This window comes from Bufo gargarizans, chromosome 5 (genome assembly GCF_014858855.1).
Source record: "Bufo gargarizans isolate SCDJY-AF-19 chromosome 5, ASM1485885v1, whole genome shotgun sequence".
Classification (NCBI taxonomy): Eukaryota; Metazoa; Chordata; class Amphibia; order Anura; family Bufonidae; genus Bufo; species Bufo gargarizans.
Genome location: NC_058084.1, coordinates 18,844,868 through 18,871,289, shown reverse-complemented (window position 1 = coordinate 18,871,289; position 26,422 = coordinate 18,844,868).

Below are 26,422 nucleotides of genomic sequence, written 5' to 3'. Positions count from 1 at the left end.
GTCTATTTTTCTCGTATTGTAGTGAAATATGACAATAAACGTTTTTAGCGCAAAAAACACCAAATGTGAACTGCGTCTATTTTCCTCGCATTGTAGTGTAATATGACAAGAAACACTTTTAGCGCAAATAACAACAAATATGAACTGCGTCTATTTTTCTCTAGAAATATGACAATAAACGATTTTAGCGCAAATAACACCAAATGTGAACTGCGTCTATTTTTCTCGTATTGTAGTGTAATATGACAAGAAACGCTTTTAGCGCAAATAACAACAAATATGAACTTAGGGAAAAAAGGGGGTCAGTCAGCACATCCCAAAGCGCAGGGGCACGTTGCTATGGCTGAGAACAAGACTGTTAAACAAAACAAGGAATGCAACAGCTCACTGCAAACCAAATAAAGTACAAAATTGCATCATAATATCAAATGCTGAACTAATAAGTTAGAGATATTTAGCCTCTTTAGTCGTGCACTCCTGACCAGCTCGTTTGTCCCACAGGTTGATTTTAATTAGTGTGAGTATATAGCTTGGCCCGCTCCCCATCACTCACTGAAGCCACATGGCACCAGGAGAGAGATAGTGTGTGGACTCTCATTGCAGTCCTTGGTGACCATGTGGCGCCGGGGGTGGTGTGGAGTGGGCCCGGCGTGCATGCTGGTGACTGCTTTCCCTGGATATAGTGGAGGCCATTTTGGCACCGAAAATGACGGAAATTCAGGCGGATCCAGCATGTAAGTGGAACCTGCACTTTCTGAATTGTATGATAGCTGCTATGGCACATAACAGATATATTTAGTGTTAGGAACCCGTCTAACTAGAGATTGCCTTGACGGTCGGCAGACGGGCTCAAATAATTTTGTACAAAACGATTTGCCAAATATCTCTAACTTATTAGTTCAGCATTTGATATTATGATGCAATTTTGTACTTTATTTGGTTTGCAGTGAGCTGTTGCATTCCTTGTTTTGTTTAAATATGAACTTAGTCTATTTTTCTCTAGAAATATGACAATAAACGATTTTAGAGCAAATAACACCAAATGTGAACTGCGTCTGTTTTTCTCGTATTATAGTGAAATATGACAATAAACACTTTTAGCACAAATAAAACAAAATGTGAACTGCGTCTATTTTTCTCGTATTGGAGTGAAATATGGCAATAAACGCTTTTAGCGCAAATAATAACAAAAAGTGACCTGCGTAAATAAATCTCGTATTGTATTGAAATAGGCCACTAAATGATATCAGCGCAGTAACAGCAAAAGTGACCTGCGTATATATTTATCTTTTTCCTCAGATAAAAGCCACTAAAGGCTTTCCAACATTGCACTTGCATCCCGATACCTAATTGCTGGAATGACAGAGCTGTGTTACGAGACTATCTGGATCCCCAGGTAATGTTTCCCTGCACTTTTAAAGCGATTGTTTTAACAATGAGGTTTTTCGTATAACTCTCCCTAGCATCTGCACACGTCTCTCCCTGCCTGTGAAATGATTCCTCTCACTATCTGTTCCCTGCACTGGTAAATCGCTTTTTTTCCCTTTTCTTTAAAAAAAAATTGGTTTTCTTTCACTCTCCCTAGCGCCTGCATGAACAAAGTATAATAGTGAATGGCAGAATCTAAGATGGCCGCCGTATTTATAGGGCTGTGACATCTCCGGGCTGGCTGACTGCTGATTGGCTGCATGCATCCCTCCTTCCCAGAGTTCCCTGCCCCATGTCCTCACATGTGTAGCCGCCATTTTAGGCTAGTTTCTCACTAGCGGCAGGGGACTCCGGCAGGCTGTTCCGGCGGATGAATAGGCTGTCGGATCCGTCCTGCTGCTAGTTCACGTGTGCCCCCGGACAGCCGCTCCGTCCCCATTGACTATGGCGGAGTTACGGCAGCGCACGGCGAGAGGCAGCCGGACTAAAAGTAGCCTCCATGTTAGGAAAAATTGTGATTCGTTACCACGAAGAGCAAGGAAATTCCCATTTGTTCAGAATCAATTTTTTTCTGAAATTTGGAATGAATTCGACTTCGTCAGCTTTGATTCGCTCATCTCTAATTCTCAGTTCACGTCGGCGGCGGTTATATGCGTTGAAAGCATGGCTGGGATTCAGCAGGGTGGCAACAGTGGAAGGTCGGGAGCCAAACGTGCCCGGGGTAGAGCAGCGGTTTCGCAGCAGCCTACTTACCCGGGAAGTAGTGGTGCAGGGGTTCAGTCAGTCAGTCAGTGTGGCGGTTATATGTGGTAAAATCTTTATTGAAGTATTTTGGTAGAAAAAAAAAATTTATTCAGCGGTTATATGCGGTAAAATCTCCATGATGTCTCCATGATAAATCTGCAGCATGGGGGCCCCGTGTGGCTTCTACACACTTTCAAAATAATCCTTCAGCAGAGCGAATAGATGCCGGATGACCGGGGCGCTCAATGACCTTCCCAGGAGCTGCTTTCGGGAGCAGCGGTTCATTTGTGAGACGTCCGTATAGTGGGGGGGAATCCAAAGACCCTCTCCATCTTTGTGCTCTGTTATATGTGGTAAAATCTTTATTGAAGTATTTTGGTGGAAAAATAAATTTTATTCAGCGTTAAGCGCTGCACTTATATGCGTTAAAATCTTTTGTGAATTATTTCAATGGAAAAACATATTGCCACCTCCTCCAGTAACTTCCTCCTCTTCATTCTCATCCTCAACACACACACTGACTTGACCATTCCCCCCCCAGCTATATATATAAGTGGTGCCAGCACCACATAGGGGGCAAATAAAGATAAATGACACTGCCAGCCTGTTAAAGGGAACTACAGCATGATACCACAATACATTTGAAATGACATTTAGCAAGAGTTTAAAGTCCCCACATATAGCACATAGTGGGACACTGCATCAAGATGAATCAGGCGTGGATCATCCAGGATTTCCACACACCAATGCCTGATGCATCAGACTAGATCGTCCATGGTGCCACACCAACAATTTGACAAAAGAAACAGGTTTCTTCTGGCTACCTGCCTCCGCTACTATTCTGATGCTACCACCCGCCTGATGCTGTTACCACACATCTGATGCCAAGTGCTCCTTCTTTCACCCACCATCTTCAGCAGTTACTCGTATTGCCACCCACCTCCACAGTAAGTCACCTTGCCACTCTGTGGCCTCCTGATGCTGCATTCACCTCCAGACTCTGTCATTGTGCCACTCTGTGGCCTCCTCCTGATGCTGCTGCCACCTCCAGACTCCGAGTGAAGGTGGATGCTCCACAGACAGAATCCTTTTTTTTCTGGGTAATTGTTCTGACAGATCAGAGAATGGAGAAAATTAATCAGTGACGTCAAGACAAACTTACTGCTGACACCCTCTCCACTTTGTCGGGGGCTCTGCTTGAATAAGCGTTTAATAGAACAGGTTCTGTAGACATCTATGTGGAATCAGCTGCCAACGGTGTAAAAGGAGTGCGCTTCTTCTTGACGCTGACATCGCCCTGTAAGGCTGAGTTCATACTTGAGTTATGACTGCCCAAATACAGTTGCAAGAAAAAGTGTGTGAACCCTTTGGAATGATATGGATTTCTGCACAAATTGGTCATAAAATGTGATCTGATCTTCATCTAAGTCACAACAATAGACAATCACAGTCTGCTTAACCTAATAACACACAAAGAATTAAATGTTACCATGTTTTCATTGAACACACCATGTAAACATTCACAGTGCAGGTGGAAAAGTTATGTGAACCCCTAGACTAATGACATCTCCAAGAGCTAATTGGAGTGAGGTGTCAGCCAACTGGAGTCCAATCAATGAGATGAGATTGGAGGTGTTGGTTACAGCTGCCCTGCCCTATAAAAAACACACACCAGTTCTGGGTTTGCTTTTCACAAAAAGCATTGCCTGATGTGAATGATGCCTTGCACAAAAGAGCTCTCAGAAGACCTACGATTAAAAATTGTTGACTTGCATGAAGCTGGAAAGGGTTATAAAAGTATCTCCAAAAGCCTTGCTGTTCATCAGTCCACGGTAAGACAAATTGTCTATAAATGGAGAAAGTTCAGCACTGCTGCTACTCTCCCTAGGAGTGGCCGTCCTGTAAAGATGGCTGCAAGAGCACAGCGCAGACTGCTCAATGAGGTGAAGAAGAATCCTAGTGTGTCAGCTAAAGACTTACAAAAGTCTCTGGCATATGCTGACATCCCTGTTAGCGAATCTACGATACGTAAAACACTAAACAAGAATTGATTTCATGGGAGGATACCACAGAGGAAGCCACTGCTGTCCAAAAAAACATTGCTGGACGTTTACAGTTTGCAATCCTTCTCCTGAACTCTCTTTTGGTCTTGCCCACATATTGTAAATTGCATGAACAGGTACATAGATACACTACCCCTGTGGTTTTGCAGTTTGCAAAGTCCCTGATGGTATATACTTTCTTGGTAGTGTTACTTGTAAATGTTTTTGTTTGAAAAACATGTGGACAGGCTATACAGGAGCCACATTTAAAAGTACCAAGGGGCCTTCTGTCCAGCCACGTACCTGGTTTTTGAATAGTGGTGTAGTGACTGTGAACAAACCTATCCCCCAGTGACCGTCCCCTGCGGTATGTTATAGCCGGGTATGTAGGGAGGATGTCCTGAATGTCAGTGTCCATCAGTAGCATGTCCCAGTATTTTTGGAATATCTCCCTAACTTCTCTGTTCTGATTGTCATAAGTTCCTATAATGCGAAAAATGTAATCTGTTTTCGATCTTATCCCTTGTTTTGAGGACAGAAGTTCTCCTCTTTCTGTGTTTAGGGCCGATCTAAAGGCTTTTTGTAGCGGACGATCAGGGTATCCTCTTTCATTGAATCTAGTCTTTAAATCTCTAGCCTGATTATAAAAGTCTGAGTTGGTGGTACAATTTCTGCGGATCCGAAGATATTGTCCTTTTGGAATTCCGCACTTAAGATTCATTGGATGGTGACTCTCCCATCTAAGTAGATTGTTTGTAGCTGTCGGTTTCCTGTACGTTTTTGTGGTTATTGTACCATTATTCAGCGCAGTACTTAAATCTAGGAAAGCCAAACTACGTTTATCAATCTCTGAGGTGAAGTGCATACCTATCTTGTTGTTGTTGAGGTGTGCTACAAAATCAGAGAACTGTCTTCTGGAGCCGCTCCAGAATATTAGTATATCGTCGATATAGCGGCCCCAGAAGACAATCCTCGATGTCCAGACTCTTTCTTCTGTAAAGGAAATGTTTGGTTGAAGTTATTGCTGCCAAAGGAGGTTCAAACAGTTATTAAATCCAAGGGTTCACATACTTTTTCCACCTGCACTGTTAATGTTTACATGGTGTGTTCAATAAAAACATGGTAACATTTAATTCTTTGTGTGTTATTAGGTTAAGCAGAGTGTGATTGTCTATTGTTGGGACTTAGATGAAGATCAGATCACATTTTATGACCAATTTGTGCAGAAATCCATATCATTCCAAAGGGTTCACATACTTTTTCTTGCAACTATAAGTGAAGTGTGCAGTGATTCTAAGAGCGACGCCTGTCACCTGCATTTCATACGGACTCACAGTATTATTTCACTACCACAGCAGACTCCCTATGAGTGTTACTGCAAGGCACAGCATTCTACACCACTATAAAGCCTCTCTGCAGCCAGGAAATAGCCGTTTTTTAACACGATTCGCCGCAAATAAATTCGTATCGAGGCTAATTTTTCGGAAAAAGTCGGTGAATCGGCCGAATCAAATTTTTTAAAAATTTGCTCATCTCTAATATATATACAGTGCTGCCCATATTCATACCCCTGGCAAATTTTGACTTAAAGTTACTTTTATTCAACCAGCAAGTAATTTTTTGACGGGAAATAAAACGCTTCCTATAATTGCAGACCAGCTTTTTGCAGGTCTCCACAGGTATTTTAGCCCATTCATCTTTAGCAATGAGCTCCAAATCTTTCAGGTTGGAGGGTCTTCTTGCCGTCACCCTGATCTTTCGCTCCCTCCACAGATTCTCAATTGGATTCAAGTCTCCAAAACGTTAATGTTGTTGTCCGCTAACCATTTCTTCACCACTTTTGCTGTGTGTTTTGGGTCATTGTCATGCTGAAATGTCCACTGGTGCCCAAGGCCAAGTTTCTCTGCAGACTTGCTCTTTTTTCATGGTGCCGTTTACCGTGATTAGGTTCCCTGGTCCATTGGCTGAAAAACACCCCCAAAGCATTAGGTTCCCACCACCATGTTTGACAGTGGGGATGGTGTTCTTTGGGTTGAAGGCTTCTCCTTTTTTATGCCAACTGAACACTTTTTGCTCAAATGTAAATAAAAGCTGAGACATGTTTTTTTTCCACAATAATGCCTCTTGTACATCGTCTTATTATCTTTTGGGAGACACCTATGTCATATCCCGTCAAAAAATTACTTGCTGGTTGAATAAAAGTAACTTTAAGGCCCCATGCACACTGCCGTGTTTCACAGCCGTGTGCGGGCCGTGGAACCGCGGCCTGGATGCCTCCTGAGAGCAGGAGCGCACGGCGTCACTGGTTGCTATGACGCCGTGCGCTCCCTGCTGCCGGCACAGTACAGTAATACACTGGTATAGATCATACCAGTGTATTACTGTACTGTGCCGGCAGCAGGGAGCGCACGGCGTCATAGCAACCAGTGACGCCGTGCGCTCCTGCTCTCAGGAGGGATCCAGGCCGCGGTTCCACGGCCCGCACACGGCTGTGAAACACGGCAGTGTGCATGGGGCCTAAAGGGAACCTGTCACCGGGATTTTGTGCATAGAGCTGAGGATGTGGGTTGCTAGATGGCCGCTAGCACATCTGCAATACCCAGTCCCCATAGCTCTGTGTGCTTTTATTGTGTATAAAAACGATTTGATACATATGCAAATTAACCTGAGATGAGTCCTGTATGTGAGATGAATCAGGGACAGGACTCATCTCAGGTTAATTTGCATATGTATCAAATCGTTTTTTTTCCACAATAAAAGCACACAGAGCTATGGGGACTGGGTATTGCAGATGTGCTAGCGGCCATCTAGCAACCCATGGCCTCAGCTCTATACCCAAAACTCCGGTGACAGGTTCCCTTTAAGTCAAAATTTGCCAGGGGTATGAATAATTATGGGCAGCACTGTATATATACTGTATATACTGAAATCTTTTTTTTTTTTTTTACAATTGATCTGAAGTTACGAGTGACCGATCCTGCACTAAGTTAAATATTGGTTTATAAATAAATTGATGTTGTAAATTTCAAGCTTGGCCGGCAATGTTATTTTTTTCTGTGTAATTGACTCCCTATTTCTGATACATTGCCCTTTGCACGGAAAGGAATCAATAACACATCAAATTGTTTCTGTTTATAGGAAGGAAAATATCATAAACTGCAAATGAGGAGAAGTTGGTTTTAACGTCTATGATGTAATCGCTCAGAGCCGGCGACGCTCTGCGCTACGTACAAATGACAACGCACATAGGTTTGACTTTTCCATTTCCTCTTTGCGGATTTCTTTGCCCACAGTCCATATTAGGCTACTTTCACACTTGCGTGATCAGCAAAAACACTTCAGTTACTGATAATACAACCGTCTGCATTCGTTATGAATGGATCCAGTTGTATTATCTTTGACATCACCAAGACAGATCAGTCATGATCTCCATTGAAAATCAAGGGGGACGGATCAGTTTTCTATTGTGCCAGAGAAAAAGGATCCGGCACCATTGAACGTTTTGCTCCGCATTCCATGACGGAAAGAAAACTGCAGCTTGTAGCGGTTTTCTCTCCAGTATGGGAACGCAACCAAACGGAACGGAATGCATTTTGGAGCACTCCGTTTTGTTCAGTTAAGTTTCGTCCCTATTCACAATGAATGGGGACAAAACAGAAACATTTTTCTCCAGTATTGAGATCCTATGACTAGAGTTTGGGACCCGAACTTGATCCGAACTTGGACCCGAACCCGAACCCCATTAAAGTCAATGGACCCGAACTTCACTTTATTATTTTGTTTTATAGCATGGTTATAACGGAAAATAATAGTATTAACTTTTTCAGATCTGAGTTTTCACGATCGTGAAAACTCAGATCCGACAGTATATTCTAACATAGAGGCGTTCCCATGGTGATGGGGACGCTTCAAGTTAGAATATACTAAGAACTGTGTACATAACTGCCCCCTGCTGCCTGGCAGCACCCGATCTCTTACAGGGGGCTGTGATCCGCACAATTAACCTCTCAGGTGCCGCACCTGAGGGGTTAATTGTGCGGATCTCAGCCCCCTGTAAGAGATCGGGTGCTGCCAGGCAGCAGTGGCCAGACCCCCCTCCCTCCCCAGTATTAAAATCATTGGCGGCCAGTGTGGCCCCCCTCACTCCCTCACCAGTCTTAAAATCATTGTTGGCCAGTGCGGCCCCCCCCACCCCCCCTATTAAAATCATTAGTGGTTAGTGCAACCCCCCCCCCCTATTAAAATCATTGGTGTCCAGTGCGGCCTCCCCTTTTACCCCCCCTAAATAAAATAATTGGTTAACAACCCCCCCCATCATTGGTGGCAGCGGAGCAGTAGTTCCGATCGGAGTCCCAGTTTAATCGCTGGGGCTCCTATCGGTTACCATGGCAGCCAGGATGCTACTGCAGTCCTGGCTGCCATGGTTACTTAGCACTTTTAGCAGAATTATACTTACGTGCGCTGTCTGTGGCCGGCCGGGCGCTCCTCCTACTGGTAAGTGACAGGTCTGTGCTATATCCCGGTTCAGATACTTCTGGTATCCCTAAGGAAGAACGTTTTTCGTCGTCATTATCATCCATATGGCGGAGAATTCAAAATAACTTGATGAATATTGGCCACAAGTATAAACTTCTGGCTGGCAGGAAACTTATGAATGGTCCGGACCTAAGAGTGGGTGATTTTGTGTGGCTGTCCATAAAAAAATATTACGTTGAAGGTACTGTCTTGGAAGTTGGGTCCAAGATTTATTGGTCTATATCATATAAGATCAGTGCTATTATTAATCCTGTAGCTTTTTGTTTAGAACTTCCTTGGGCTCTGAAAATACATAATGTTTTTTAAATCTTTGTTGAAGAGATATGTGGAACCCTTGGAGCTGTCATTCTTGCCACCCGCTCCTGTCATAGTGGACGGTAGTTTGGAATTCCAGATTGCCAAGATTATTGATTCTCGAGGTGGTATCTGTGTTCTGCTGGTGTTTGGTTCTCAGCTGAGTTCCTGTTGCTGCCATAACTACTGGAAAGTTAAGTGTTTCCTTTCCCTTTTGCATTTTTGTTTTGTTTATCTGTGTGTTGTTTTTCCCCTGCCCTTTGTTGTAGGCCTGAGGGAGACTCCTGTTTGTCGTTCCTTTCTGGAGGAACCGGTAGTCTCTGCCCTGTCTCTATCGCCAGAGTCTTATAGGGTGAGTTAGGACTCTAGGTACTCCTGCGTATGAACTCACCTACCTTTGGGGTCTGTTCATTCTGACAGCCAGTCAGGACTGTGACTAGGGATTTGACTAGGAGGTGTCCTTCTTTCTTCCCTAGCTTTCAGGTCTTGTTCCTTGTTCCCTCTCCTTCTTCGTGTGGTGTCTCCCTTCCACACATGGGCGTTACAGCTTCTGTCTCACTGAGTAGGACAAAGAAATTAGAAGAAGAGCAAACAGCAGGTGGCGCTATATAGATAGGTTTCAGTGAATAACTCAGTAGCTATAATACATTTTTAATCACATGCAATTACAAAACTATTCATATCCAGGTGCTGGTTTGAAAACTATAGAATGTTTTTTATTTAGGGAAAATTGGATTCGCTGTGAAGCTGAATTTCCTTGTGCTAATTGGTAGCAAAACGATTTTCCCTGAAATAGGGTAAAAAACTAAGAAAAATCATACTTACCTGATCCATTTGCTTACGACAGGCCGGCCGCTGCCATCTTGATTGATGATATTGCATGAAATTCTGTTTGCGCGGTGACGTATGATGTCACCACGCCGGAGCAAATAGATGAGGTAAGTATGATTTCATTTTTTTATTTTTTTTATTTTACTCTCTTTTATTATTGTAAGATGCCGCGATCATGTATAAATGCGGCATCTGAGTTGTACAATGATGGGGACAGCGCGGTCGCTGCTCCCCGTCATTGCACCCACTACTTACATAGAAATGCGCTTGGTGATGTTTTTTTTGTAAAATTCAGCGAAGCAGTCGAATCGAATTTTGCAATACTTTGCTCATCTCTAGTCTCAAGCCCCAATTAATCCCACATAAAAGAAGCCGGTGCGGTGATCGGCTAATTGTTGTTGGTTGGGATTCTCTCACCTCAAGTCGAGACTTATATTTTCCCTCGCAGCAAGGAAAATATAGCGTTGCATTACATATGAATGAATGGACTTTTGTGTAATGGATGGGTGTAATATCCGTCAGAGCTGGAATATTCTGTCACATCGAGGGGGATTCCGAGTGGGGTCCCCCTCTGACATCTATATGCCATGTTGAGACCACCCCTTCAAGAGGCAGTAAAATGAAATGTCTCGCTACTTTTGATTTTACTTTCTCTACAAAACAAACAAGTAAAAGCCACTTGATAAAAAGCAGCAGTAAAAATCCAAGTAAAAAAAACAAACAAGTAAAATGTCTCCAAATTGCAAGGAATAATAAAGCGGGAATGATGACATGTGCGGCTTGTTAACACAATGCTTTAGATTGGATATATCGACTTGTATTTGATTTAGATCTGCATTTTCCCATTCCGAACATTGACTACATATTAAGTAGCCCGGAGGCAATAAAGAGCGGGGAAGTGTGCTGACTTCATATCTCTGCTGTTAATTTACACAGTGGAGTGGCCTCCGTAAGTGCCTTTTCAATGTGATTTTAGGTGCTGTTGCTCAGAAATATGCATCTTGCCATCTAGTATTAGAAATAGAGTGGTGAAATATTCGTAGCGGACCCGCGCTGTCGCCGCCGGGAAAAATTAGCTTATTTTTTATGTTATAAGAAATGTTATTAGATTATCTCAGATGCGGCTCGTAAACCTTTCAATAACAGGTTTTCTCTCCATATTTGTTTAGTGGCCAATTATTCTTCATGACAACGAGTTCAGAAAGCGGCATGAGACGATCGGACGAGCCCCCACCAAACATGAGAACGCAGCTGACTATTCTTCATGGGAAGGTGGGATTTTTAATGATCAAAAATTGAATTATTGAAAAAAAAATTGTAATTGGTGTGGAATGGTCTGGACATCCCATAACCAGATGTGTGCGACCGCAGGTCATTGCTCTATGGGCCTCAGTGGAGTTGAGATTCATTGACCTTGTTCAGAAGTGCATATAATTCCTTAAAGGGGTTCTCCACTTTGGAGAGTCTCCACTTGGTAGATGGGTCCTGCGGGGATCTCCATCGAACAGCTGCAATCTGTGGGGAAACCTGGTAAAGTGCTCGGTTTCCCTGCAGCGCCCCCACAGGAGAAATTAAGTATTACACAGCGCTGATTGAAATCAATCAATCAAAAATCCTGAACAGAGGACCCCTTTAAAACCCAGAAATGCCTAATAGGGTGTATGACAATGGATTTTGTAAACTGGACAAAGGATCACAGCGATCCACCCACCAGGTGATGGTGCGGGTACAGCTTTTGTGCCTATGTCATAACTAGGCTGTAAATTTATAGAGCTGGTCCTTAAAGGGCTATTCCCATCTGGGTCATTTATGTTGATATGACATAAATGTCCAATAAGTGTGGGTCCCACCTTTAGGACCGAATCCTATTTCAAGAAGGGAATCCTAAAGTGAATGGAGAGCAAACTGTGAATGTGCGGCCACCCTTCCATTCAATACTATTTTTAAAAGTCACATAGTAGTGATTAGAGGGTTAAAAAGTCACATAGTAGTGATTAGAGGGTTATAGAGACTAGCCACAGGAGTAGGGGTTGCATGGGAAGAAGATAGTTGCGAAGAAGTTGCTGGGGGGGGGGGGGGGGAGAGTCCCCTTTCAAAAATTTGCTGTGGGGCCCAGTCATTTCTAGTTATGCCACTGTCTGGCTGCATGCCAAAAATTTCACAGATGGGAATACCCCTTTAACTGCAGGCTGTCAGAACCATTAATGCATAGTATGTGGTGCCAAAGGGTTAATAGAAATAACACAACTTTTTGATAAAGTATGCGTTTCGGGATCAATAAAAAAAAAAAGTTTGATTTGTGAAGAGAGTTTTTGGTTATCTTAGAGTCTGACATTTAGGGGGACCGACAGCTTAATCAGAAGATTAGCACCTGGATTTCTGCCTGAGGGTTGCACCATGACGTGAGCTGAGAATAAACTTTTATACTGCCTTTTTGTTTCACCGTACAGAACGTCTAAGAACAAACTACTGAGAATCCTGAAGACCAAATGGACAGAACATAGGGAAATTCTGGAGAAAAAAGTATAATTAAAATACATTGTATCATATTTTTTCCTTATTACAACATCTGTTGCATGCCAGACATGTGGGCCCTTTATATAACATGATCAGACTGATGCAGACTATACGGGGGTTGGGTCTAAGGGACACCCTGCACCCCTCCAAGGAAGTTTGGACTTTGTTGCATGGAAGTCCGTAGGTTGCGGTCCCAAGAATAGTCTCTAATTGATAGTAGCTGTGTAGTCACCATACTGGAAGCATGAACTGGATCTGGCTGAAGTCCTAGCCAGGATGAAGCCAATGGTCGAAGCAATCAGGAAGAGTGCCAGAGGATCAGATAATGGATGAAGTGCATAAACTAAGCCAAACATGGTTAACGAAGGGATAATGCATAGTAACCCAAAACTACCTGGGAATTCTACCAGAAGTCCATTTTTGGGTGGGGTTTGCATAAGCTCCAACCCTTTTGCATCCCGATTTGCAGAATTTTCCCAGAAAAATCAGGACTGTTGGCCAGTATGCTATCAGCTGTGGTAGTTATGTAAAAGATCGTATGATCATATAATTGAAGGGATACCGGTAGAAGGAGGCTACTGCTAGGTAACTAGAACTCAGCTCAAGTCAGGTCAGTCACTATTAGACGGTTACAATTTTCTACAATTTAAAAAATATATAAATACATTATTATTCTTCTTTAAATTATAAACCTAACAATTTAAAAAAAAAGCTAAAATTTTAAAAATAAACCAGGGCCCAAAATACCCTAATCCAGAATCAGTGAACTATAATAATAATAAAAAATATAATATTTAATATAATATACTTACATAATACAAAAATCACTTGCTCTCTTTTGTAAAACCAGTGTGGCTGGAAAACAAAAAAACCTCTGGAAACCTATGATATTCAACACATTTTCTAGGATTTGTTTGAAAATGGATCTTTCTAGAGGGGCTCAAGAGCTCACTGCATACTGGTTAAGCATTGAACTCAATCATAGCACAGTATGCAGTAAGCTGCAGAGCTCCCCCTAGTGGTGACTGCAGGACACCAGAAGGTATATTCTAAGTATATCTGTGGAAGCGATTTGTAGATCTGTATTAGAAAAACAAAAGCTCCGACCGTTACAAGGCTACATGAAGAAATAAATTACCACAGAATTAGGGACCTAAAATCATGATGATACAAGTGGAGACTCACTTATAATGTATCTGTACTCACATCTAAAAAGTCTGATCCAATGCATTTAGATTGTGTGTAACTGTGCTGTGAGAGCCATTGTTAGATTTTACTGTATTTGTTGCTGCCGCTCCCCAGTTAATTAGTAAAGTTGTCAGATTAGATCTTGTATTCTTATATCTTTAGTTGTCACCTTTTGTTGTTAGTGTCTGACTACGGATATTTCCTCCTTTCGGAACTAATGAAGTGGTGAACATGCGTTCTTATCTCCAGGCTTTCCAGGGAATTCTTTCCGGAATCATATCTCTCGCTTCATTTACTTAGTTACACTTATCAATTATCTTTCATCACATTTTATATTGTCTCCGGAGTTATCTGTGATGTGTGCTGTTCCCTATGAAGTCCATCAGTTCCTTAGAAGTGAATGGAGTGGTGGACCAACATGTGCAGCACCGTTCCATTAAGACGGTGGAATCGTTTAAGCCTTGGCTTTCAGGACTGCTGGGGGGGGGGGGTCCCAATTGTCAGACCCCCAGTCATCTGACATGTATCATTTGAAGAGTTAAAAGTCCACGACCGGCATTGCCGCCGGTTGCACACATTAGTGCCAGATGTCTGCTCTTTAAAACAGCAGACACCCAGTGGCCATGGCGCCCCCTGCACACTCCAACGGGCACATTTTATTTAATGCTCGGCTGCTGGCGTAAATTTACATTCGGCGGTCAGGAAAGGGTTAACTTCCAAGCCTTCACACTGAGATTGGGCCACCAAGTGGGAAGAATATGCTAAGGCAGAGAGGCCTGGGTATACCAAATTTATAGCGATTTGTAATAAATTTATTTGGAACTAGAGTTGAGCGAACACCTGGATGTTCGGGTTCGAGAAGTTCCGGCGAACTTCCCGGAAATGTTCGGGTTCGGGATCCGAACCCGACCCGAACTTCGTCCCGAACCCGAACCCCATTGAAGTCAATGGGGACCCGAACTTTACGGCACTAAAAAGGCTGTAAAACAGCCCAAGAAAGGACTAGAGGGCTGCAAAAGGCAGCAACATGTAGGTAAATCCCCTGCAAACAAATGTGGATAGGGAAATGAATTAAAATAAAAATAAAATAAATAAAAGCTAACCAATATCAATTGGAGAGAGGTTCCATAGCAGAGAATCTGGCTTCACGTCACCCACCACTGGAACAGTCCATTGGCATATATTTAGGCCCAGCACCCAGGCAGAGGAGAGAGGTCCCGTAACAGAGAATCTGGCTTCATGTCAGCAGAGAATTAGTCTGCATGTCATAGCAGAGAATGAGGCTTCACGTCACCCACCACTGTAAGAGTCCATTGTCATATATTTAGGCCCAGGCACCCAGGCAGAGGAGAGAGGTCCCGTAACAGACAATCTGGCTTCATGTCAGCAGAGAATCAGTCTGCATGTCATAGCAGAGAATGAGGCTTCACGTCACCCACCACTGCAACAGTCCATTGTCATATATTTAGGCCCCGGCACCCAGGCAGAGGAGAGAGGTCCCGTAACAGACAATCTGGCTTCATGTCAGCAGAGAATCAGTCTGCATGTCATAGCAGAGAATGAGGCTTCACGTCAGCCACCACTGCAACAGTCCATTGTCATATATTTAGGCCCAGGCACCCAGGCAGAGGAGAGAGGTCCCGTAACAGACAATCTGGCTTCATGTCAGCAGAGAATCAGTCTGCATGTCATAGCAGAGAATGAGGCTTCACGTCAGCCACCACTGCAACAGTCCATTGGCAGATATTTAGGCCCAGCACCCAGGCAGAGGAGGGAGGTCCCGTAACAGACAATCTGGCTTCATGTCAGCAGAGAATCATTCTGCATGTCATAGCAGAGAATCAGGCTTCACGTCACCCAACATTGGAACAGTCCATTGTCAGATATTTTTAGGCCCCGGCACCCAGACAGAGGAGAGGTTCATTCAACTTTGGGTAGCCTCGCAATATAATGGTAAAATGAAAATAAAAATGGGATTGAATGAGGAAGTGCCCTGGAGTACAATAATATATGGTTAAGGGGAGGTAGTTAATGTCTAATCTGCACAAGGGACGGACAGGTCCTGTGGGATCCATGCCTGGTTCATTTTTATGAACGTCAGCTTGTCCACATTGGCTGTAGACAGGCGGCTGCGTTTGTCTGTAATGACGCCCCCTGCCGTGCTGAATACACGTTCAGACAAAACGCTGGCCGCCGGGCAGGCCAGCACCTCCAAGGCATAAAAGGCTAGCTCTGGCCACGTGGACAATTTAGAGACCCAGAAGTTGAATGGGGTCGAACCATCAGTCAGTACGTGGAGGGGTGTGCACATGTACTGTTCCACCATGTTAGTGAAATGTTGCCTCCTGCTAACACGTTGCGTATCAGGTGGTGGTGCAGTTAGCTGTGGCGTGTTGACAAAACTTTTCCACATCTCTGCCATGCTAACCCTGCCCTCAGAGGAGCTGGCCGTGACACAGCTGCCTTGGCGACCTCTTGCTCCTCCTCTGCCTTTGCCTTGGGCTTCCACTTGTTCCCCTGTGACATTTGGGAATGCTCTCAGTAGCGCGTCTACCAACGTGCGCTTGTACTCGCGCATCTTCCTATCACGCTCCAGTGCAGGAAGTAAGGTGGGCACATTGTCTTTGTACCGTGGATCCAGCAGGGTGGCAACCCAGTAGTCCGCACACGTTAAAATGTGGGCAACTCTGCTGTCGTTGCGCAGGCACTGCAGCATGTAGTCGCTCATGTGTGCCAGGCTGCCCAGAGGTAAGGACAAGCTGTCCTCTGTGGGAGGCGTATCGTCATCGTCCTGCCTTTCCCTCCAGCCACGCACCAGTGATGGACCCGAGCTGCGTTGTGTGCCACCCCGCTGTGAACATGCTTCATCCTCATCCTCCTCCACCTCCTCCTCATCCTCGTCCTCCTCGTCCTCCAGTAGTGGGCCCTGGCTGGCCACATTTGTACCTGGCCTCTGCTGTTGCAAAAAACCTCCCTCTGACTCACTTCGAAGAGACTGGCCTGAAAGTGCTAAAAATGACCCCTCTTCCTCCTCCTCCTCCTCCTCCTCCTCCTCCTGGGCCACCTCCTCTTCCATCATCGCCCTAAGTGTTTTCTCAAGGAGACATAGAAGTGGTATTATAACGCTGATAACGGCGTCATCGCCACTGGCCATGTTGGTGGAGTACTCGAAACAGCGCAACAGGGCACACAGGTCTCGCATGGAGGCCCAGTCATTGGTGGTGAAGTGGTGCTGTTCTGTAGTGCGACTGACCCGTGCGTGCTGCAGCTGAAACTCCACTATGGCCTGCTGCTGCTCGCACAGTCTGTCCAGCATGTGCAAGGTGGAGTTCCACCTGGTGGGCACGTCGCATATGAGGCGGTGAGCGGGAAGGCCGAAGTTACGCTGGTAGCGCAGACAGGCGAGCAGCAGCAGGATGTGAACGCCGGAAGCGCGAACAGACGGCCCGCACTTTATGCAGCAGCTCTGACATGTCGGGGTAGTTGTGAATGAACTTCTGCACCACCAAATTCAGCACATGCGCCAGGCAAGGGATTTTCGTCAAACTGGCTAGTCCCAGAGCTGCAACGAGATTTCGCCCATTATTGCACACCACCAGGCCGGGCTTGAGGCTCACCGGCAGCAACCACTCGTCGGTCTGTTGTTCTATACCCCGCCACAACTCCTATGCGGTGTGGGGCCTGTCCCCCAAACATATGAGTTTCAGAATGGCCTGCTGACGTTTACCCCGGGCTGTGCTGAAGTTGGTGGTGAAGGTGTGTGGCTGACTGGATGAGCAGGTGGAAGAAGAGGAGGAGGAAGCCGAGTAGGAGGAGGAGGCAACAGGAGGCAAAGAATGTTGCCCTGCGATCCTTGGCGGCGGAAGGACGTGCGCCAAACAGCTCTCCGCCTGGGGCCCAGCCGCCACTACATTTACCCAGTGTGCAGTTAGGGAGATATAGCGTCCCTGGCCGTGCTTACTGGTCCACGTATCTGTGGTTAGGTGGACCTTGCTACAGATGGCGTTGCGCAGTGCACACTTGATTTTATCGGATACTTGGTTGTGCAGGGAAGGCACGGCTCTCTTGGAGAAGTAGTGGCGGCTGGGAACAACATACTGTGGGACAGCAAGCGACATGAGCCGTTTGAAGCTGTCTGTGTCCACCAGCCTAAATGACAGCATTTCATAGGCCAGTAGTTTAGAAATGCTGGCATTCAGGGCCAGGGATCGAGGGTGGCTAGGTGGGAATTTACGCTTTCTCTCAAATGTTTGTGAGATGGAGAGCTGAACGCTGCCGTGTGACATGGTTGAGATGCTTGGTGACGGAGGTGGTGGTGGTGTTGGTGGCACATCCCCTGTTTGCTGGGCGGCAGGTGCCAACGTTCCTCCAGAGGCGGAGGAAGAGGCCGAGGCGGCAGCAGCAGAAGAGGTAGCAGGGGGAGCCTGAGTGACTTCCTTGGTTTTAAGGTGTTTACTCCACTGCAGTTCATGCTTTGCATGCAGGTGCCTGGTCATGCAGGTTGTGCTCAGGTTCAGAACGTTAATGCCTCGTTTCAGGCTCTGATGGCACAGCGTGCAAACCACTCGGGTCTTGTCGTCAGTACATTGTTTGAAGAAGTGCCATGCCAGGGAACTCCTTGAAGCTGCCTTTGGGATGCTCGGTCCCAGATGGCGGCGGTCAGTAGCAGGCGGAGTCTCTTGGCGGCGGGTGTTCTGCTTTTGCCCACTGCTCCCTCTTTTGCTACGCTGTTGGCTCGGTCTCACCACTGCCTCTTCCTCCGAACTGTGAAAGTCAGTGGCACGACCTTCATTCCATGTGGGGTCTAGGACCTCATCGTCCCCTGCATCGTCTTCCACCCAGTCTTGATCCCTGACCTCCAGTTCAGTCTGCACACTGCAGAAAGACGCAGCAGTTGGCACCTGTGTTTCGTCATTATCAGAGACATGCTGAGGTGGTATTCCCATGTCCTCATCATCAGGAAACATAAGTGGTTGTGCGTCAGTGCATTCTATGTCTTCCACCGCTGGGGAAGGGCTAGGTGGATGCCCTTGGGAAACCCTGCCAGCAGAGTCTTCAAACAGCATAAGAGACTGCTGCATAACTTGAGGCTGAGACAGTTTCCCTGGTATGCATGGGGGTGATGTGACAGACTAATGGGGTTGGTTTTCAGGCGCCATCTGTGCGCTTTCTGCAGAAGACTGGGTGGGAGATAATGTGAACGTGCTGGATCCACTGTCGGCCACCCAATTGACTAATGCCTGTACCTGCTCAGGCCTTACCATCCTTAGAACGGCATTGGGCCCCACCAAATATCGCTGTAAATTCTGGCGGCTACTGGGACCTGAGGTAGTTGGTACACTAGGACGTGTGGCTGTGGCAGAACGGCCACGTCCTCTCCCAGCACCAGAGGGTCCACTAACACCACCACGACCATGTCCACGTCCGCGTCCCTTACTAGATGTTTTCCTCATTGTTACCGTTCACCACAATAAGAAAAAAATTATTTGGCCCAATGTATTGTATTCAAATTCAGGCCTTTTTTTACAGACACCTAACACTATCTGGCTATCTATTTAGGTACCGTATTACACTAATACAGGCACAGCAGTAACCACAGATTTAGCTGGATATAAATTTGAGGCCTATTATTTAGGCGCTATGTGACAGGTATAGGTTTACGGACAGAATTAGACTTGGAAATGCACAGTAGCGTGTGTGTGAAGTTATTGAGGATGACACTATCAGCACCTTCAATTTAATATACCCTTTTATGGATAGATTTAAAGTAGGCCTGATACAGCAGAAACCACTGATTTAGGGAATTGCTAAGTTGGGAATTGTATTTCAACCCAGAACAAAAATATATCCTTTGCCAGACAGCAGACAGTATTACCATTGGCTGGCCACAGCTGAAACACCAGATTTAGGGTACTGCTATTTTGGCAATTGTATTTCACCCCTCAATAAAATAGCAAACACAGCCAAGCCCCTGATGTAGGATATAGCAAAAAAATAACCACACTATTGATGGTTAAATGGACTTGGTGGCAGCTTGTGCTGGCGCACCACAAGACACAAAATGGCCGCCGATCACCCAAGAAAAAAGTGACATAAAAAGGCTCTGGGCAGCCTAAAAACAGTGCGCAATAGCAGCAGTTCAATCATCCACAGCTGTAGATCGATCACTGAATTAAGTGTTTTTGCTGAGTTAATCACTGCCTAATCTCGCCCTAACAGCAGCTGCAACCTCTCCCTACACTGATCAGAGCAGAGTGACGTGCGGCGCTACGTGACTCCAGCTTAAATAGAGGCTGGGTCACATGCTGCACTGGCCAATCACAGCCATGCCAATAGTAGGCATGGCTGTGATGGCCTCTTGGGGCAAGTAGTATGACGCTTGTTGATTGGCTGCTTTGCAGCCTTTCAAAAAGCGCCAAGAAAGCGCCGAACACCAAACCCGGACTTTTACGAAAATGTTCGGGTTCGGGTCCGTGTCACGGACACCCCAAAATTCGGTACGAACCCGAACTATACAGTTCGGGTTCGCTCATCCCTATTTGGAACTAATCAAATTTTTGGGTGAACTTTGGAGAATCAAATTTTTCTAAAATTCTCTCATCTCTAATATTTGGTCATGGCATTGTGCTCTTACTTCTTGTTTATCTACTTGTTTTCTTCTCGAACCATTCCAAAAAAGCCACTGATCCTGTTAAAGGCTATGAACACCTTCAGGGGCAATTTTTTATGATTGCATTTTACTCTTTTTGGACTAAAAATATTTTTTTCAATTGGTCACAAAATTGGTCACAAAGAGTGAACAGTTTGTCTACCTGTGTGACTGGTACTTTCGCTTTCACTTTGTTATCTCTGAATTACTAAAAAGTCATAAACACTTATTTAAGGCATGTTCATATCAGTAAGATAAGAACTGAGTTATAATGAGAGTTTATAATGTCAGAGATAAGGAGCCATCAGCTGTGCTGCCTGATGGAACAAAGTGAAACTTCAAAGCCTGTTACTAGAGAAACTCAAGGGTGTCCTGAGACAGGGGTTCACAATTTTAGCTCAAAATGAGTGCAATACAATAATAATAAAAATAAATTCCTCCAAAGGCGTATATAGTCTTTAAAAGATGTACATTTTTTTAAATGCAAATCTTGTGCACTCTGTAAAAAGTAAAGATCTCTCTCAGGCCACATTTTGTCTCTACCCACGGTCAAAATTTAGTCAACCAGAGGTGCCCCACAACACTAGACCTGGTAGCCTTTGGCAATGTCATATTTCTGGCACTTCTTTGCTACAGGGGAGGAAGAAGAGCCAACATGCACTGGTTCTGCTGTCCCAAGTTGGGGCCTGAGTGGTCATTTTTAGAAATGGGACCAACGCTTCTCTATGTATACCAGAAGATGCTGGATGCAAATAGTGATGAATGTAACATTATTTTGGAAAAATCCAATAACATCTGAAATTAAAGAATGGAATTTCCAAAATTAACTGAAAAAAAATGTACCTGTGATGTATAAATACCCTTTCAGTCATGTATCGCTCCTCCAGTGATATCGCAGCAGCACTTTTCAACTCTTAGACTTTCTTTAACATATGCAAATAATCACAAGAATATGAAACTTTGCTGATCCATCAAAAACACCCAGGTTGCTGCTTCTAAGCCCAAACTAATTGACGATTTATGGGATAATCTGCTTCTCCAGCATGTTACGAAACTAATGGCATTTTATGTTAATAGCTCGTATTACTGTCAGGCAAGTTAATGGTGTGGAAAGATCATGAAACCCGGAGTGTTCTTGGAGGAAAAGGAAAGGAAAAAAGTATACCCTGGCTCCTCGCTGGTCGCTTCATGTAGTAACAGGTGGTGAAGAGGGTAATTTTATAGCGATGCGTCGAAAGAAATTTATTAGAACAACCCAATGGTATTAATAAGTGAGTGAATGAACAGTAAATTATTACCAAAGGTGAGTTACAGGGGGCTTTGTAGGCTCTAAAAAATACCAGGGGCAGGGTAGGATACTGGGGGCTAGAGGGGAATGGTACCAGGAAAAAGACCTGGACCCCATACTTTTAAAACCTCAGCAAAAGAAAAAACTATATTGCTCTAAAGTCTCTAACAAGAAAAATTTGGCAACTTCCCAAGTACTTTTGGCTAAAATTGTTGTACCATTTCGTGCCTCCAGCTCCTCTTGATAACAGAGTACAACAAACCCCATGTAGTCTGATCTTGTAGTCACACTCCCTTTCATCTGTCCCTTAGGGCTCATTCACACAAACGTGCCGTGTTTTGCGGTCCGCAAATTGTGGATTCCGCCCATATTCGATCTGCAATTTGCAGAACAGAACGGGCAGCCCATTGTAGAAATGCCTATTGTTGTCTGAAAAAAGGAGAAGAACAGGGCATGCTCTATCTTTTTTGCAGGGCAGCGGTTGCAGAGAGCACGCGGTGTGCTGTCTCCATTTTTTTATATTATTGCATTGTACTCATTTTTTAAATTGGACTTTATAAAAAATATGGCGTCCTTTTTTCTGTACACAGCTGGGATGCTCTAGTTGCACCCTTTTGATTTTCTGTCTTTTCCGTCTGACCAGGAGCTGACGGCTGACGGACTCCTTATCTCTGCTCTCTGCCCTCTTAAACACTCCTTATAGCTCAGTCCTCTCAGAAGTTTAGAGTTTAGGTTAGATGACTGACAGGAATTGAAAGTACTGGTCACACAGCTAGAAAAACAGTTAACCCTTTGTGACAGAACGGCTCAATATTTTTAGTAAAGACTAGAAATGAGCGAATCGAAGTTGACGAATTGGAATTTGATCGATCCTAAAATGGCTGCTGAATGTGTTAGGACATGGAGCAAGGAACTCTGGGAACGAGAGATCACCCATAATGCCATGCATGCAGCCAATCAGCAGCCATCCCTGTGATGTCACAGCCCTATAAATAGCCTCAGCCATCTTGGATTCAGCCATTTTCCAGTGTACTTAGTGCAGGGAGAGACGTCAGCAGGCACTAGGGACAGTTCTAGGAAACAGTGGAGTACTGCCAATACACCACTGTCCCAGGCGGTTGCCTGCATGGCCCAGCTTATGATAAGCCGGGCCATGCCGGCGGTGTTGTGCCCCACTCTCTATGCAGTGCAGAGACAATGGATGGAGCGGACTGCGGCGGTGAGCCTGCCCCATACACAGCAGGTGCTGGCTGCATCAAACAGCAAATGCAACACGCCAGACCTGCAGGGTATAGCGACAGTGAGGTCACGGTATGGGCAATCGAGGGTTACTCACTTTTTGGAGGACCCTGGGCAGGCATGTAGCAGTGAAGGAGAGGCAGACACTAGTTCCTCTGGGGCACACTCTGGGTGTAGAGACCTGGCCTGATGTTGGGTGAGGTGCCCTGGTTGTTGCAGGTGTTTAGAGTGCCTGAGGCAAGGTCCCTTTAAGGTTCGTGACGCCAGTGCCTGTAACGGTGGCACACCGGTTTTCAGTAGCAATAAGTGAGGTACACGGATGATATGGTGAACCAAACGTTGCTTTACTTATAACAGTCCAACTTTGTACATCAAGAGGGTAATACAGTCCTTTACAGTCCCAAATGCACAGCAGGTTTATATCACAGCAGGTTTCAATCTCGCAAGATACTTGGAGGGGATACAGTTAATGCTTGGCAGTGCTATGCTGCTCTATCCCCACAGCTATTCTAGCTGGCTGGATCCCAAGGCCCGGATGCCTATTCGCTGGCTTAAATCCTTGGTATGAATTCCTTCCTCCAGTATTGGCACTTGCTTAAGGTTACAAATACCTTTGCTTCCTAGCTGTATCTCTCTCTCTGCTTCCGCTGACAGGTGACTGCAGGTTGTTCCCAGGAGGTGCTGTCCTACCACTGGGGTGTCTCAACTGAGCTAAGCTTAGCCTCAGGAGCTTCAGGCTGACGAGGTAACTCCTCTAGTCCCCTGGAATACACTACGGTCTCCAAGCAGGCTGTACTCCATCTAGCCTCCTGGTGCAGCTAGAAACCAGGACTATCCAGCTGCCTGTCAGGAGGAGGCCCTCAGCATATCCTGGGCTGGTGCCTTCTCACTTCTGTCTCCACAGACTCCTGACTATGACCTCTCCCCTCCCTGTCTGGGCCTGGACATTTATACTAGGGGCTCCCTATCTCCCTCTAGTGTCTGGGAGGCTAAATTACACCCCACTAGGCCTGCAAAGCACATAACTCACTGTCCCTTGTGAGTAGAAGTAACACGTTACCCAATTGACCCTTGTGCAGTGCCCACTCCTACCTAGTGGGACACTACACAAACACCCGACTGCAATGACAGGGAACGGCGATGACACCAAACCGCGTCATTAAGGCCCCATTCACATGATTGTAATTCGTCTATGTCCGTATTGCGGACCACAAATTGCAGTTCTGCAATATACAGGCACCTGCCGTGTGTGCACCATATCATGTATTTGGGAGGTATGCACTCAGGCAGCACACGCCGCAGATGTCTAGACTGTTCAGGATCCAGGCTGCCCATAGTCCCAGGCACTGCTGCACTGCACACTGGCCAATCAGCATTTAGCAGTGCAAAGCTCCTGCTGCTGATTGGTCAGTGTATCGTCGGCAGCAGGAGCATCCGAGCAGACAGAACTTTGAGGGCGTGCCGGCAGTTGCATACCGCGCTCACACGCTGCCCGCCGCCTGCCTCATCAGCCATTGGCCACTCACCGGACTGATGAACCGCTTGGTCACAGAACACAGCCAGCCCCCCCCCCCCACAGCATCTCCGCCACCGCCCGCCGGCCCAGAATTAAGCCTACTGTAGTGTGCCACAGCCGAGCCGGTCGCCTACAGTAAGAGTACAACAGTCTTAAAAAAAGTTTTCTTGATGAGGGGGAGGGCATCAGCAAGCTCCTGTGTGGTTGGGGGGACACTGTAGGCTCATAGAGTACCCCTATAATGCCCCCAAAATGCCCGGGCACATTACTTACCTCACTCCCCAGCACCCGCATCGCTCCTGATGCCCATACGGCCGCCACTGCATCCCCCTGTTGCGCGAATGAAAACATTTAGCGATGTAAGGAGCAGTCAATAGCAGGCCACGTTGGGAACGAAGATAGGGAGGGCTCATTTCCGTCGCGGCCTGCTATTGGCTGCACCCCTCCTCCCATGGGCATAAGTATTATCTGTAGGTGCCTAGGCATGTTGGGGAGCATAATAGGCTTTAACCCTTAGGATACCAGATTTTATTTTTATTTTTTGCGTTTTAATTTTTCTTCCCTTGAGCCATAACTTTTAAATTTTTTTATTCACATATCCATATGAGGGCTTATTTTTTTGCTGGACAAGTTATACTTTATTATAATGGCATACAATGTAGTGGGGAAGCTGGCAAAAAATTCCAAATGGGGTGGAATTGGAAAAAAAATACGTTTTATGGGTTTTGTTCCTACGGCATTCCCTTTGTGGCAAAACTGACCCGTGCCCTTCATTCTCTGGGTCAGTAGGATTACAACAATAAAAAACAAACAAACATAAATAAATAAAATTATCCCTAACAGTTTCAGTAGGTCATGTATACATTGTATTTCCTTATTTATTGACAAATGGGGGTGTGGCAATGGCGGAGCCAGGGAAGGCGGTAGGATGGGCCAGGGGTGGGTAGTGGGAGGAGTTAGGGGGCCCAATTCAGATTCTTGCATCGATTTCTATGTACGCCCCTGGGTTGTGGGTTCGAATCCCAGACACATCAGGAGACAGTAAGATTAGATCACATTAGTGAGGGGGCCTGGTCAGCCGCTGCTGCTGTGAAGGGGCCCTGAACACGATATTTAACTAACTTGAAAATAAACTGTCACACACGCTGCCAGGGCGCCGGTAGTTACGCCACTGGGCTCGGGCCTGGCTGCCTGTGTGTATTGTGTGTGTAAAAAACTAAAAATAATAATCAACAGAAGGCGGCCCGAACGGGCCCCCAGTGGCGTAGGGCCCCATAGCCACTGCCACAACCTCCAATGTATCAGTGTATCAGAGGCAAAGCCATAAAGGCTGCATTTTAACTGATTGAAAAATATGAGACTTCTACTGTTATAACTGGCTAAGTGTACATCTATACACATGACAGCTGCCCCAACACACCCAGCACTGCTATATCACTGCTATATGACAGCTGCCCCAGCACACTCAGCACTGCTATATCTCTATATATGATAGCTGCCCCAACACACCCAGCACTGCTATATCACTGCTATATGACAGCTGCCCCAGCACACTCAGCTCTGCTATATCTCTATATATGATAGCTGCCCCAGCACACCCAGCTCTACTACATCTATACACATGACAGCTGCCCAAACACACCCAGCTCTGCTACATCTATACACATGACAGCTGCACCAGCACACTCAGCTCTACTATATCTCTATATATGACAGCTGCACCAGCACACTCAGCTCTACTACATCTATACACATGACAGCTGCCCAAACACACCCAGCTCTGCTACATCTATACACATGACAGTTGCCCCAGCACACTCAGATTGAAGATGGTCAGTCAGGAAAAGACAGGGGTGTCTCCCTGAGTTACTGCTCAATTAAACAATAAGGAAAAACTATGGGGGGCAGTATACTAGATAAAATGTCACTTTTATTAAATAATCGGAGATAAAAAAACGGCCCCTACAGACAAACAACAAGTAAGACATGTACACACACACAAACTGGTGCAATGGAAAGACCAGTTGAGTAACAAATAGGATGTGGGTGGTGGGCTGGACCAATGGTGGCAAACCGGGCACAACTGTGTCAAATCAGATCAGCTAGCCCTATTGCCTCCCTGCTTGTCCTGGTCCGCCCTACAAAATGTG